Source organism: Triticum urartu, chromosome 6 (genome assembly GCF_003073215.2).
Source record: "Triticum urartu cultivar G1812 chromosome 6, Tu2.1, whole genome shotgun sequence".
NCBI lineage: Eukaryota > Viridiplantae > Streptophyta > Magnoliopsida > Poales > Poaceae > Triticum > Triticum urartu.
Genome location: NC_053027.1, coordinates 174,843,778 through 174,856,748, shown reverse-complemented (window position 1 = coordinate 174,856,748; position 12,971 = coordinate 174,843,778).

The window sequence follows — 12,971 nt, the reverse complement described above, 5'->3', positions numbered from 1 at the left end:
TTGGAGAACTTTTATTTTTGAGGTATTTTTATATTGCACGGATAATCAGATAACAGATGGAAAATTATTTTTACTTTATTTCAACTAAATAACAGAAAGTATAGAGAGGGTACAGAGGGTTGTGCTTCTAGTTTCATCCATCTCATGCTCGTCAAAACGAATCCACTAACAAGGTTGATCAAGTCTTGTTAACAAACCCATTCCGATTAACATGAAACCGGAGAAATTTTGAATAACACTAGGTTACCTCAACAGGGATATGCAAATCCCCAATAATAAGTATATCATATTTCTTCTTGACTGTAGGAAGAGGAAATTCAAAACCTCCAAATATAATCGATGGAATTTTTCCGATAGAATTGATACTATGAACTTGAGGTTGTCTCCTCGGAAAGTGTACCGTATGCTCATTACCATTAACATGAAAAGTGACATTGCCTTTGTTGCAATCAATAACAGCCCCTGCAGTATTAAGAAAAGGTCTTCCAAGAATAATAGACATACTATCGTCCTCGGGAATATCAAGAATAACAAGTCCGTTAGAATAGTAATGTTTGCAACTACAACAGGCACATCCTCACAAATACCGACAGGTATAGCAGTTGATTTATCAGCCATTTGCAAAGATATTTCAGTAGGTGTCAACTTATTCAAATCAAGTCTACGATATAAAGAGAGAGGCATAACACTAACACCGGCTCCAAGATCACATAAAACAGTTTTAACATAGTTTCTTTTAATGGAGCATGGTATAGTAGGTACTCCTGGATCCCCAAGTTTCTTTGGTATTCCACCCTTAAAAGTATAATTAGCAAGCATGGTGGAAATTTCAGCTTCAGGTATCTTTCGTTTATTTGTAATAATATCTTTCATGTACCTAGCATAAGGATTTGTTTTGAGTATATCAGTCAATCGCATACGCAAAAATATAGGTCTAATCATTTCAGCAAAGCGCTCAAAATCCTCATCATCCTTTTTCTTGGATAGTTTGGGAGGAAAGGGCATGGGTTTCTGAACCCAAGGTTCTCTTTCTTTACCATGTTTCCTAGCAACAAAGTCTTTCTTATCATAACGTTGATTCTTTGATTGTGGGTTATCAAGATCAACAGCAGGTTCAATTTCTATATCATTATCATTACTAGGTTGAGCATTATTATGAACATCATCATTAACATTTTCATTAGGTTCATGTTCATTACCAGATTGTGTTTCAACATCAGACATAGAGATATCATTTGGATTATCAGGTGGTTCAGCAATAGGTTCACTAGAAGTTTGCACAGTTCTATCATTTTTCTTTTTCTTCTTTTTAGAAGAACTAGGTGCATCAATTTTATTTCTCTGAGAATCTTGCTCAATTCTCTTAGGGTGGCCTTCAGGATACAAAGGTTCCTGAGTCATTCTATCAATTCTAGTAGCCACTTTAACAGCATAATCATTTTTCTTACTATTCATCTCATTGAGCAATTCTTTTTGAGCTTTAAGTACTTGTTCTACTTGAGTGGTAACCATAGAAGCATGTTTGCTAACAAGTTTAAGTTCATCTCTAATATTAGCCATATAATTACCCAAGTATTTAATCATATCAGCATCTTGTTTTAATTGTCTACCAAAATAAGCATTGAAGTCTTCTCGCTTAAACATAAAATTATCAAACTCATCCAAGCATTGACTAGAAATTTTAGCAGGAGGGATTTCAGCTTTATCATATCTATAGAGAGAATTTACCTTTACTACCTGTGTCGGGTTATCGACGTGTGGAGGTTCTTCAATGAATAAAGGATTAAGATCATATATTTCTTCATCAGGCGGTAAATTGAGACCATGCATTTCTTCAATAGGAGGTAAATTTTTAACATCTTCAGCTTTAATACCTTTTTCTTTCATAGATTTCTTTGCCTCTTGCATATCTTTAGGACTGAGAAATAGAACACCTCTCTTCTTCGGAGTTGGTTTAGGAATAGGATCATTAATTGGAGCAGGAGCTGGCTCAGGAGCTAGCTCAAGAGGTGCCCAATTATTTTCATTTGTCAACATATTATACAATAAGATTTCAGCTTCATCCGGTGTTCTTTCCCTGAGAAGAGAACCAACACAACTATCCAGGTAATCTCTGGAAGCATCGGTTAGTCCATTATAAAAGATATCAAGTATTTCATTTTTCTTAAGAGGATGATCAGGCAAAGCATTAAGTAACTTGAGAAGCCTCCCCCAAGCTTGTGGGAGAGTCTCTTCTTTAATTTGCACAAAGTTGTATATTTCCTTTAAAGCAGCTTGTTTCTTATGAGCAGGGAAATATTTAGCAGAGAAGTAGTAAATCATATCGTGGGGACTACGCACACAACTAGGATCAAGAGAATTAAACCATATCTTAGCATCACCCTTTAATGAGAACGGAAATATTTTAAGGATATAAAAGTAGCGAGATCTCTCATCATTAGTGAATAGGGTGGCTATATCATTTAATTTAGTAAGATGTGCTACAACAGTTTCAGATTCATTACCATGAAAAGGATCAGATTCAACCAAAGTAATTATACCAGCATCAACAGAGAATTCATAATCCTTATCAGCAACACATATAGGTGAAGTAGCAAAGGCAGGGTCAGGTCTCATCCTAGCATTTGGAGATTGCTTATTCCATTTAGCTAATAACCTTTTGAGTTAATATCTATCTTTGCAGGCTAAAATAGCTAAAGAAGCATCTTGATCAAATAAATAACCCTCAGGAATAACAAGTGATTCTTCATCATCACTTTCATCTTCATAATCAGATTCAATATTTTCAATCTCTCTAGCCCTAGCAAGTCGTTCCTCGAGAAAATCACTAAGTGGCATAGTAGTATCAGGCATAGAGGTAGTTTCATCATAAGTATCATGCATAGCAGAAGTAGCATCATCAATAACATGCGACATATCATAACGAATAGAAGAAGCAGGTGTAGGTGTCGCAAGCTTACTCATAACAGAAGGTGAATCAAGTGCAGAGCTAGATGAAAGTTCCTTACCTCCCCTCGTAGTTGAGGGATAGATCTTAGCTTTTGGATCTATCAAGTTCTTCATAGTGTCCAGCAAATATAAATCCCAACTGACTCAAAGAATAGAGCTATGCTCCCCGGCAACAGCGCCAAAAATTAGTCTTGATAACCCACAAGTATAGGGGATCGCAACAGCTTTCGAGGGTAGAGTATTCAACCCAAATTTATTGATTCGACACAAGGGGAGCCAAAGAATATTCTCAAGTATTAGCAGCTGAGTTGTCAATTCAACCACACCTGGAAACTTAGTATCTGCAGCAAAGTGTTTAGTAGCAAAGTAATATGATAGTGATGGTAATGATAACGAAAGAGTAATGAAAGCAAAGTAATGTTTTTGGTATTTTGTAGTGATTGTAACAATAGCAACGGGAAAGTAAATAAGCATAAACCAGTATATGGAAAGCTCGTAGGCATTGGATCAGTGATGGATAATTATGCCGGATGCGATTCATCATGTAACAGTCATAACATAGGGTGACACAGAACTAGCTCCAATTCGTCAATGTAATGTAGGCATGTATTCCGAATATAGTCATACGTGCTTATGGAAAAGAACTTGCATGACATCTTTTGTCCTACCCTCCCGTGGCAGCGGGGTCCTAATGGAAACTAAGGGATATTAAGGCCTCCTTTTAATAGAGAACCGGAACAAAGCATTAGAACATAGTGAATACATGAACTCCTCAAACTACGGTCATCACCGGTAAGTATCCCGATTACTGTCACTTCGGGGTTAACGGATCATAACACATAATAGGTGACTATAGACTTGCAAGATAGGATCAAGAACACTCATATATTGATGAAAACACAATGGGTTCAGATCTGTAATCATGGCACTCGGGCCCTAGTGACAAGCATTAAGCATAGCAAAGTCATAACAACATCAATCTCAGAACATAGTGGATACTGGGGATCAAACCCTAACAAAACTAACTCAATTACATGGTGAATCTCATCCAACCCATCACCGTCGAGCAAGCCTATGATGGAATTACTCACGCACGGCGGTGAGCATCATGAAATTGGTGATGGAGGATGGTTGATGATGACGACGGCGACAAATCCCCCTCTCCGGAGCCCCGAACGGACTCTAGATCAACCCTCCTGAGAGGTTTTAGGGCTTGGCGGCGGCTCCGTATCGTAAAATGCGATGATTTCTTCTTTCCTATTTTTTCTCCCTGAAAGCAGTTATATAGAGTTGGAGTTGGAGTCAGTGGGTCTCCAGGGGGCCCACGAGGTAAGGGGGGCGCCCTAGGGGGGCGCCCCCCACCCTCGTGAGAAGGGTGTGGGCCCCCTGGTCTTCATCTTTGACGAGGATTTTTTATTATTTATTGTAAGATATCCCGTGGAGTTTCAGGTCATTCCGACAACTTTTGTTTTCTGCACATAAAACAACATCATGGCCATTCTGCTGAAAACAGCGTCAGTCCGGGTTAGTTCCATTCAAATCATACAAGTTAGAGTCCAAAACAAGGGCAAAAGTGTTTGGAAAAGTAGATACGTTAGAGACGTATCGCCGTTAATCTATCGGGTTCCGGTTTGGATCTGATAACCCATTAACAGCCCGGACCAACGGGGATTTTCCACGTGTCAAATTCTCATTCGCCGACAGATCCACGTGTCGGCCCGACGTTCAAACAGTTGTCATCCAGCGAATGGACGGGGCGCGCCTATGATACGCCGACACGTGTCTCGGCCCAATAGTGGCCCATTCAGGTTAAAAGGCCGGGCCTGTCAAAATAAGCGGGCCAGCCCATTAGCGGCCTACTTGAATCAGGCCCATTCACAAGCACGACCCATACAAGTTACACGTAATCGGCCCATTAAAGGCCCATTCTAGAATTGACAATTTCCAGCCCATCATCAGTTTTAGCCCGTTAATGGCCCGCTATGTCTTTGGGCCCAATTACGGCCCGAGCTTCTTTCGGCCTGTTAGCAGCCCATCGTTAGTTCCAGCCTGTTAACAGCCTGGAACGTCTTTCGGCCTTTTCTCGGCCCATTCTGCAGTTGGGCCAACTTCTAGCCCGTTTTGACTTTAGGCCTATCCTTGGCCCATTCGGTAAATGGGCTAATTCCTAACCCATTTTGTCTTTCGACCTATTAATGGCTCGGACAACAGTTGGGCCTTTGACTGTGCAACCTAATTTTGGGTCCATCAGAGGGCCACGTTCTGCAGGGCAAAATTTCATCCGAACGCGACTTTGGCCTGTTAAAGGCCTAGTTTGCAAATTGGGCCTCCTCTGGCCCATAACACTTTTGGCCTCTTACTGGCCCGTAAAGTAAAAGGGCCGAGACAAAATTGACATTTATTTCGGCCTGCTAGAGGCCCGCGGGCCATTTCCATTTATACGACCCTATCAAGCTTTCGACCTGTTCACGGCCTGCTAAGAGCCGTTGTTACAGTGGGCCACATCATTTGGGATCCACTAAATATTATTTTGACCAGCCAATTAAGGCCCGCTTTGACTGCACATGTTTGTTCGTTTGTATGGCGTCCAGGAAATGTTTGGGCGTGTTGGCCCCCATTTCAACGATATAGCATATTCGAAGAATTATCCTATCTATACTATCACCTCTAAAAAAACATACACTATACAATAAAAAGACCAAGGCATAGAAACATAGAATAATCCTACACTATACAATAAATAAATTACATCCGATTATACCTACTGGGCATTATAGTTCGACACCAATGATAATAAAGTGTACACAAACAACAAATTACATACACTGGGAGAATAAAGCACATACATCATGGACACGCATCAACATAACTTACCATTTGAACTATAATCTCTTCAGAAAATAGGATTGGCCGGATTCAGATAGCATAAGTTTCAGTCTGCAAAATCTCCAATTCCTACATGGTTACTGAGGGAGTCCTAGATTAGGGGGTCCTCGGACAGCCAAACTATATACTTTGGCCGGACTGTTGGACTATGAAGATACAAGATTGAAGGCTTTGTCCCGTGTCTGGGTGGGACTCTCCTTTGCATGGAAGGCAAGCTTGGCAATTCAGATATGTAGATCTCCTCCCTTGTAACTGACTCTGTGTAACCCTAGACCCCTCCTGTATCTATATAAACCGGAGGGTTTAGTCTGTAGGACAACAACAATCATAATCATAGGCTAGCTTCTAGGGTTTAGCCTCTACGATCTCGTGGTAGATCAACTCTTGTAATCCTCATATCATCAAGATCAATCAAGGAGGAAGTAGGGTATTACCTCCATCGAGAGGGCCTGAACCTGGGTAAACATTGCGTCCCCCGCCTCCTGTTACCATCCGCCTTAGACGCATAGTTCGGGACCCCCTACCCGAGATCCGCCGGTTTTGACACCGACATTGGTGCTTTCATTGAGAGTTCCACTGTGCCGTCATGTAAAGGCTTGCTGGCTCCTTCGATCATTGGCAATGATGCGATCTAGGGTGAGGTTTTTCTCCCCGGATAGATCTTCGTATTCGGAGGTTTCGTACTGCGGGCCAACTCAGTTGGCCATCTGGAGCAGATCGAGAGCTATGCCCCTGGCCATCAGGTCAGGTTTGGAAGCTTGAACTATACTGCCGACATCCGCGGAGACTTGATCTTCGACGGATTTGAGCCCATGTCAGGTGCACCGCACAGTCACGACGAGCATGACTTAGCTCTGCCGCCAGACAATGTTCGGGAGATCACACCTGTGGCTACTCCGGCCCTCAATCCGGAGCAGATCGTGACGTCCAAGGATGGGTGGATGGACCCCGCCACGGAGGCCGCACACTCAGCAGTGATAGAGCCGAATACTGACTTCACCTCCTATGAGACCTGTGTTGCCGGACCCTTGGATTCGTCCCCGGCCATAGGCTCCGAACCGCCTGTGTCCGTGCCTATCGAATCTGATTGGGCACCGATCATGGAGTTTACCTCCGCGGATATCTTTCAGCGCTCGCGCCCTTGGGCTACGTGCTAAATTCATTGAGGTCTCTCTCCTTGTCAGGAGACCCTTGGCCGAACTATGTCCGGCTTGAGTGGGAAGCGGACGATGAAGAAATTCATTCCCCACCCACCACCCACTTAATAGCCACTGTCGACAACTTAACCGACATGTTTGATTTCGGCTCCGAAGACATCGACGGTATGGACGATGATGCAGGAGAAGAACAGGAACCACCGCCCACAGGGCGCTGGACAAGCACCTCATCATATGATATATACATGGTGGACACCCCCAAAGAAAGTGATGGCAATAAGACAATGGAGGATAATCCCCTCGAGAAGCAATCTAAGCACCGGCGTCATCGGCGCCGCTCTAAGCCCTGCCATAGCAAAAGCAGCGATACCGGCACAAGAGAAAATAACGCTGCGGATAGTGCCGAAGACGAAGACAATCCCCTCCAGCCAGGCTTTGAGCGGGAGGATGGGAAAGCTAGCCCTAAGGAACAGGCGGCAGACGGAGAATCAGAGGATGACAATTACATGCCCCTCTCCGAAGATGAGGTGAGCCTCGGTGACGAAGAATTTATCGTGCCTGAGGATCCCGTCGAGCAGGAGCGCTTCAAGCACCAGCTTATAGCCATAGCAAAAAGCCTGAAGAAAAAGCAGGAGCAGCTTCAAGCTGATCAAGATCTGCTAGCGGATAGATGGACCGAGGTTCTGGCAGCCGAGGAATACGAACTCGAGCGCCTAACCAAAAGTTACCCAAAGCGCAGGTTGCTACCCCAACTCAAGGAGGAAGCATTAAAGCCTACACTACCAGTGTATGATGCGACTGACCGGCCACCTCATGGCCGAGACAAAGCGGCATATCAGCCCGAAGTCTAGCCCGCACCCCATCGCCAGTCAAACAAAAACACCAAGGCCTGGGGCAACACGCAGGACCTGCGAGACGTATTGGAAAACAAAGCAGGACATACAAGATCGATCTACGGATCACGGGGGCGTGCCCCAATGCGTGACGACGACCGTCACGCCGGATATACTAAAAGCAAATCCGGTAGGGCCGAATACAGTAGACAAGACTCGTATGAACCGCGTCGTGACATAGCCCGGCACAGAGGTGCCGCACACCACCTATGCTTCAACGACAAAGTAATGGATCACAAATTCCCAGAAGGATTTAAACCCGTGAACATTGAATCATATGATGGTACAACAGACCCCACAGTATGGATTGAAGATTTCCTCCTCCACATCCACATGGCCCGCGGTGACGATCTACATGCCATCAATTACCTCCCACTAAAACTCAAAGGGCCGGCTCGACATTGGCTGAATAGCCTGCCGGCAAACTCCATTGGCAGTTGGGAGAACTTGGAAGACGCATTCCTTGACAACTTCTAGGGCACTTATGTGCGACCACCGGATGCTGATGACTTGAGTCACATAACCCAACAGCCCGGGGAATCAGCCAGGAAATTCTGGACTCGGTTCCTAACTAAAAAGAACCAAATTGTCGACTGTCCAGATGCCAAGGCCTTAGCGGCATTTAAGCATAACATCAGCGATGAGTGGCTCGCCCGACACCTCGGCCAAGAGAAGCCAAAGTCCATGGCAGCCCTCACGACACTCATGACCCGCTTTTGTGCGGGCGATGACAGTTGGCTGGCTTGCAACAACAACACATCAAGAAATCCTAGCAATTCAGATGCCAAAGATAGCAACGGCAAGCCACGTCGCAACAGACACAAGCGCCGCAACAACGGCGACAACGCCGAAGACACAATAGTCAACACCGGATTCAGTGGCTCTAAATCCGGTCAGCGGAAAAAGCCGTTCAAAAGAAGCAATCCTGGCCCGTCCAGTTTGGACCGCATACTCGATCGCTCGTGTCAAATTCACGGCACCCCCGATAAACCAGCCAACCACACCAACGGAGAATGTTGGGTGTTCAAACAGGCCAGCAAGTTGAATGCCGAAAAGAAGGAAAAGGGGCTGCATAGCAACGACGAGGAGGAGCCCCGGCCGCCGAACACAGGAGGACAGAAGAAATTTCCTCCCCAAGTGAAAATGGTGAACATGATATACGCAACCCATATTCCCAAGCAGGAACGGAAGCGTGCACTAAGGGACATCTATGCGATGGATCCGGTCGCCCCAAAGTTCAACCCATGGTCTTCTTGTCCGATCACTTTCGATCCCAGGGACCACCCTACTAGTATCCATCATGGAGGTTCTGTCGCATTGGTCATTGACCCCATCATTGACGGATTTCACCTCACTCGAGTCCTTATGGACGGTGGCAGCAGCCTGAACCTGCTCTATCAGGATACAGTGCGCAAAATGGGTATCGACCCCTCGAGGATCAAACCCACAAAAACAACCTTTCAAGGTGTCATACCAGGTGTAGAGGCCTGTTGCACGGGCTCAATCACACTGGAAGTGGTCTTCGGATCTCCGGACAACTTCCAAAGTGAGGAGTTGATCTTCGATATCGTCCCCTTCCATAGTGGCTATCACGCACTGCTCGGACGAATTGCATTCGCCAGATTCAATGCGGTACCGCATTATGCATACCTCAAGATCAAAATGCCAGGACCTCCCGAACTGTGCGTCTATGGCGGATGGTAACAGGAGGTAGGGGACACGATGTTTTACCCAGGTTCAGGCCCTCTTGATAGAGGTAAAACCCTACGTCCTGCTTGATTATTCTTGATGATATGAGTATTACAAGAGTAGATCTACCACGAGATCAGAGAGGCTAAATCCTAGAAGCTAGCCTAAGGTATGATTGTATGTTGTCCTACAGACTAAAACCCTCTGGCTTATATAGACACCGGAGGGGGCTAGGGTTACACAAGGTTGGTTACAAAGGAGGAGATATACATATCCGTATTGCCTAACTTGCCTTCCATGCCAAATAGAGTCCCATCAGGACACGAGACGAAGTCTTCAATCTTGTATCTTCAAATTCCAACAGTCCGGCCAAAGGATATAGTCCGGCTGTCTGGAGACCCCCTAATCTAGGACTCCCTCAGTAGCCCCTAAACCAGGCTTCAATGACGATGAGTCCGGCGCGCAGTATTGTCTTCGGCATTGCAAGGCGGGTTCCTCCTCCGAATACACCATGGAAGAGTTTTGAATACAAGGATAGTGTCCGGCCCTGCAAAATAAATCCCACATACCACCGTAGAGAGAATATTTCCACAAATCTAATCTGCTGACACGTTTTGACAGCATGACATCATGCCATGTCCCGGTCACTATTCGAACCATTTTTCCCAACCAGCTCTACACATATCGTGAGGCAGTTTTCTTGAAACGTCTTGTCAAAGCAGAGATTGTGTTCCCCTTATCACGAGATTCTCATCAATACGGGCGTGGGTAACCCAGCCATGCCATTAATTGCGGCGCCTGAGGAATAAGTGGTTTTGCCAGGCAAGTGGGGAGACTCATCGCCTCCTCTGCCCTTATAAAGGGACAAAGATTTACTTTCTTTCACCCACGCCTTCTTCTTCTCTCTTACCCATTCCCGCACACTCGAGCTCCAGCGCCCAAGCTCACGTTCTCCTTCTCAAACCACTCCAAGCATGTCTGGAGTAGGAGGCAAGTGGATGGTCTCCTCCGTCACGGAGGAGAACATCAAAAAGTTACGGGAAGCCAGATACTTGTCTGCGGATATCGCACACCGGCTGCCAAATGCTGGACAGATCGTCCCTACGCCCGAACCCCATGAGAGGGTAGTTTTTCTCACCCACTTTGTCCGCGGACTGGGATTTCCACTCCACCCGTTCGTTCGCGGGCTCATGTTCTTCTATGGGCTGGATTTTCATGATCTGGCCCCCAACTTCATCCTCAACATCTCGGCGTTTATCGTCGTGTGAGAGGCCTTCCTCCGCATCAAGCCCCATTTCGGCCTGTGGCTGAAGACTTTTAATGTCAAACCGAAGGTGGTGGTTGGCCAGCAGGCAGAGTGCGGGGGTGTTGGGGAACGTAGCATAAATTCAAAATTTTCCTACGTGTCACCAAGATCTATCTATGGAGTCATCTAGCAACGAGGGAGGAGTGGATCTACATACCCTTGTAGATCGCGTGCGGAAGCGTTCAAGAGAACGGGGTTGATGGAGTCGTACTCGTCGTGATCCAAATCACCGATGATCCTAGTGCCGAACGGACGGCACCTCCGCGTTCAACACACGTACAGCCCGACGATGTCTCCCACGCCTTGATCCAGCAAGGAGAGAGGGAGAGGTTGAGGAAGACTCCATCCAGCAGCAGCACAACGGCGTGGTGGTGGTGGAGGAGTGTGGCAATCCTGCAGGGCTTCGCCAAGCACCACGGGATATGAGGAGAAAGAGAGGGAGGGCTGCACCAACAGGCAGAGATCAGATCGCGTGTATTGGGCAGCCCCTAGGCCTCATATATATAGGGGAAGGGGAGGAGGGTGCGCCCCCTCTAGGGTTCCCACCCCTAGAGGGGCGGCAGCCCCAAACCCATCTATGGGTGGCGGCCACAAGGGGGGAGGAGAGGGAGGCGCAGGGAGTATGGGCCTTAGGGACCATCTGTCCTTAGGGTTTGCCCCCTCTCCCCTTCTAGGCGCATGGGCCTTAGTGGGAGGCGCCCCAACCCACCTAGGGGCTGGTGCCTTCTCACACTTGGCCCATGTATGCCTCTGGGGCCCATGGCCCCCCCGGTGGACCCTCGGACGCCTCCGGTGGTCCCGGTACAATACCGGTGACCCCGAAACTTGTCCGGTGACCAAAACAGGACTTCCCATATATAAATCTTTACCTCCGGACCATTCCGGAACTCCTTGTGACGTACGGGATCTCATCCGGGACTCCGAACAACATTCGGTAACCACATACAAACTTCCTTTATAACCCTAGCGTCATCGAACTTTAAGTGTGTAGACCCTACGGGTTCGGGAGACATGCAGACATGACCGAGACGTTCTCCGGTCAATAACCAACAGTGGGATCTAGATACCCATGTTGGCTCCCACATGTTCCACGATAATCTCATCGGATGAACCACGATGTCAAGGACTTAATCAATCCCGTATACAATTCCCGTGTCTATCGGTATGATACTTGCCCGAGATTCGATCATCGGTATCCCGATACCTTGTTCAATCTCGTTACCGGCAAGTCTCTTTACTCGTTCCATAACACATCATCCCGTGACCAACTCCTTGATCACATTATGATGATGTCCTACCGAGTGGGCCCAGAGATACCTCTCCGTCACGTGGAGTGACAAATCCCAGTCTCGATTCGTGCCAACCCAACAGACACTTTCGGAGATACCTGTAGTGTACCTTTATAGCCACCCAGTTACGTTGTGACGTTTGGCACACCCAAAGCATTCCTACGATATCCGGGAGTTGCACAATCTCATGGTCTAAGGAAATGATACTTGACATTAGAAAAGCTTTAGCATACGAACTACACGATCTTGTGCTATGCTTAGGATTGGGTCTTGTCCATCACATCATTCTCCTAATGATGTGATCCCGTTATCAACGACATCCAATGTCCATGGTCAGGAAACCGTAACCATCTATTGATCAACGAGCTAGTCAACTAGAGGCTTACTAGGGACATGGTGTTGTCTATGTATCCACACATGTATCTGAGTTTCCTATCAATACAATTCTAGCATGGATAATAAACGATTATCATGAACAAGGAAATATAATAATAACCAATTTATTATTGCCTCTAGGGCATATTTCCAACAGGGGGAGCCATGGTGGGCAAGATGCCAAACGTCACCTGGCTCGAAGGCTCCTATGTGGAGACCATAAAGGGGTGGCAATCGGGGTGATTCTACATCCCCGAGCCGCGCGGCACCAAATGTGTGGCGGCCCCCAAATTCCGATCTGGAATCCTCACGCGGCTCACCTCCTGGAAAGAGAAGGGTCTGTCCTAGGGTTCTTCGATAGAGCTAACTAGACTCCAGACCTATATCCAGAACATGATAAACAAGAAAATTAAACTTGTCAATGTGG